Source organism: Pezoporus wallicus, unplaced genomic scaffold (assembly GCF_028554395.1).
Source record: "Pezoporus wallicus isolate ANWC-B61680 ecotype Strahan unplaced genomic scaffold, APGP_CSIRO_Pwel_v1 contig_7237, whole genome shotgun sequence".
NCBI classification, from domain to species: Eukaryota; Metazoa; Chordata; class Aves; order Psittaciformes; family Psittacidae; genus Pezoporus; species Pezoporus wallicus.
Window position 1 is genome coordinate 565,445 of NW_026635802.1, and position 3,823 is coordinate 569,267.

Sequence of the window (3,823 nt, forward strand, 5' to 3'; positions counted from 1 at the left end):
CCTCCCTGCTCCTGTCAGCCATTATTGAGGTCTCATTCTCCCCTATAAAGACACTGGGTAGGTTCAGATACCAGCTGGGGCACCAACAGCCATCTAGACCCACAGCTAGATCCTGATTAAGGTGGAAATTTGCTGGAATCCAACTCCATCTTGTCTCAGGTGGAATGGAAATTATCTCCTCTGCATGGGGATTTTAAAATGGATGTTTCTGGCACAAGTCATATCTTCATCCTCCAAGCCAGTGAGTTTTTCTAGCTCAGCCAGCGGTCCCCTGTGCTTGTGGCTTTGCTGGGGATGCATGACCTGCAGAAGAGAGCATCCCTCTGGGATGTTTACAGCTCAAGGGACTTCCCTGCTCCTCCTGCCAAAAATGAAAGGACTTAAGGGAGGCAAGGTCCAGATAAGATGAATTGAAATACTTCACTGCTATGGCAACAGAGGGCAGGACTGCCTGAGAGGATCCAATTTAGGCAACATCTAAGTCTGATTAAAGTCAGAGTTTGGTAAAGGTAACCTCTTAGCCCTCTCAAAAAGCATCATGGCCATAAGCAGACCTTCTTTTACACCATCCCTAAGAACTGGGTTTCTATGAAGTTCTTTCTGGGGATTTATTCTATGAAAGTTGACCAAACAACAAAGCCTTGCACAAGTAAGAGCAGATGTCAGTATGCTGGTTTATAATGAACAAGAAGGGTTGTGTTTGACATCAAAAGTTGGAAAATGATTTACCCAGAAATTCCTAAACTAAGCAAGAAACCTTTGGGACAAGGAGCGAGTGAGTTAGGGCAAAGAACAGATCTGGATAAACAAACTGAGTGTCCCTGTCATTACTTTATGGAATAATAGCTTGCACTTCTCCATGTGCTTCTCTATGTGCTCTGATTCAGCTCTTACTGAAATAAAACCTCTTTATCAAGCTTTTACACCAGCATCTAAAGCAACCAAGAAGCATTAACGATTTTAATTCTCTGTCCTGTGAGCACAGCGTGTCTGATTTCATATTGTAAACTCTTCTTATGCTGTTGGTTGTATTCATTACAGCAGTGCAGCTTCGTACAGCCCTGGCTTTGTACATGCTCAGATTTGTGCCTGACTTGAATCCTTCACCCTTCTCCTGTGCTTGGAGAGTCTCCCTGACCTGCTGGATATTCCTCACTGAACAAAAGTCAGTTCTTGGAGGGTTGTGCAGGATGCCCTGCATGGTAATGGGAAAATATCAGTGACTTTAATAGCTGCTGGATGATCAAGAGACAAATCTGATGGAGGCTAGAAGGATTTCAGTTGCATGGGCTAAACAGGGCTCTGAAACTGGGATGCATCCTTGCTAGTTATTTAATTTATAAAACAAGGATTTGGCTGACAGAATGAAACAATTAACATTGCAGTCCATCCAATAGTGAGTAATAGAGGCTGCTGAAAGACCAGCGAATTATGTCTGGAACTACTGTTATCCAGCTCCTCTCTCCATAACAAGGCTGCATGAAACAATTCTCTGTGTAGCTTTAAGGCACACTGACTAGACACAGTGTGTTTTGAAACTGTTCTTGCCAGGTTTGCACTGTCTTAAGCTGGTTCTTCAGCTACTGTCTCTGCTGAGGGCCTTGCTCAGCTCACAGTGATTTTAGTCTTCACTATTAGCAGTGCACTGGGTTTGCTCTGTTGGCAAGCATCTGTGGGAAGATGGGAATGAATTGCTCATGCTGAGGAGTTTGTCAGTTGAGAAGAAGAGGTGAATCCCAGTACACAGAGAGAGAAATGGTTAGAGCTACACACAACTTCACTTGTCAGAGCCATCCACCATCCTGTCCTGCGACTGCAATGCAGGCCTTCCCCCGGGTAAAGGGATGGAGTTTTATTCCAGGCACTATGAGGTTTTATTGCCTGCTCAGGACATCTGACCACCACACTAGGAATAAGGTCTGCTTCTTGCTTTTGTTTGCTATGGTCAGACACCCTGTGATGACACCAATGTTTGGCCAGGGCAGAGCATCCAGGGGAATCTAGGCTAGAAGCTGCGGCTTGGTGTCTGCTGAGCTGCTGAGCTGCTGAGCTCTCCAGCATGGACATGGGCAGAGGTGGGCAATGCTGCCTGCATATTGCCTGGGCAGTATGCAGCATGTGTGCCAGGCAGAGGGAGTACAGGCAGGGGACAGAAGCAGCTACTGGGGAACTTCGAACTCAGAGCTACTAATAGTTAACACAGGCAATTATTTCTAGCTGTGTCAAGTGGACTGACCTAAACCCATATGAGATTTGTGCTGAGCAAACAGGGACGGCGTTTTACATAACCACCTCTATTTTTTTTCCTTCTCTTTTTGGCAGTTGTATAATGCTGTTTTGATAGCTGTATTCCTATTAAAATTGTGCACATTCCTCTTTCTTTCCCCTCATGTGCCCAGCCTGTGTCCCTTTGCTGCACACTTATTTGTGCCCTGCTTGTCAGATGACTGTGTTGCGGGGATGGTGGGATGGTGCAGGGTGTGAGCGATTACAATAGGGAGTAAATCAGTTTGGGTGCAAATAGAGATCTGCTATTTGTTATAAACAGATTGATGCATAAGTCTTCTGAAAAACACTGGTTGTGATGTGCATCTACTCCAGATTTGATCTCCTGTCAGTGAATTTACAGCTACAAGCACTGCAGGAAAGAGCCAGATTTTGCACTCTCTCCAGCATGTTCTCCCCACTTTTGGGGGAATAAGGAGAGCTGTTTGCCTCTGCGGCCTCAGGGTTGTGTTTGTGGCTGCATAGTAAGTGTTTAATACTATAGCTGAAGGCATCGTACAGCTTCAGGGAGCTGATGCTGGCAGAGCTGGTTTCATTCAGGGTAGGACTCTGAACTAGCACTTTACTAGGGATGGGTGCATCAGGGGAGGACAAAATCCCTGCAAAGTCTCTGGAATTGCTTTTTCTGTGTTCTCCACCTTTTTCTTGTGGAGAGTATCTGGATCCTCACAGTCATTTCAATAATTATTAGTTTCATGTTACATAACCAAAAAATTATCTATCAAAAGCACATGTGGAACTAATGGGGCTTATTTAAAAAGACCTGTCTTTGCATTTACAGCTGGTGCATCGCTTGGTCCATTTTAATGAGCTTCCATGGCACTGGCATGTGCTGGGAGTGGGGAGGTCATGTGCATGCTTACGCCGGGCTGCCCGTATTCCTCTTGCCTATGGGGCTCTGGGAGGGAGGGAGAGAGGGAGGCAGGCAGGCAGGTAGGAAAGAAGGAAGGAAGGAAGGAAGGAAGGAAGGAAGGAAGGAAGGAAGGAAGGAAGGAAGGAAGGAAGGAAGGAAGGAAGGAAGGAAGGAAGGAAGGAAGGAAGGAAGGAAGGAAGGAAGGAAGACAACTAGAGGTACATTCAATGTTTGAATATGAATAAGCCCATGCATTTAAAAGCTGTGGGACTCTCCTCATCCTGAACCCTCTCCTTGTCCCATGCACTGCTTTCTCTCAAGGAAAGACCTTTTCTTTGCAATCTTTACTGTATAAACCATCTTATTCTGACCATTCAGAGTTGCCATGTCCCTTTGGGCTGGTCATGTTTTTCATTTTCCTGTGAATGGGGGTGATGGCCTGAGATGGTTTTAGGTAAGTGTTCCAAGACCAATGTTTCTTCCATCCTTTTACCACCCAGCAAAAATCCAGATTGTTCAGGCTTTGGTTTCTCATTGAGAAGCATCTCCTCCCCAGAAGCCCTGAAAATTAAAACCAGCAAAAATGCATTTCTTATGAAGAGGAAATATATTCTGGCTGCGCGTAAGACACCGTGGGGCTCTGTGTGTGTGTCTGCAAACTGCATAGTTTGAAGACATCTATAC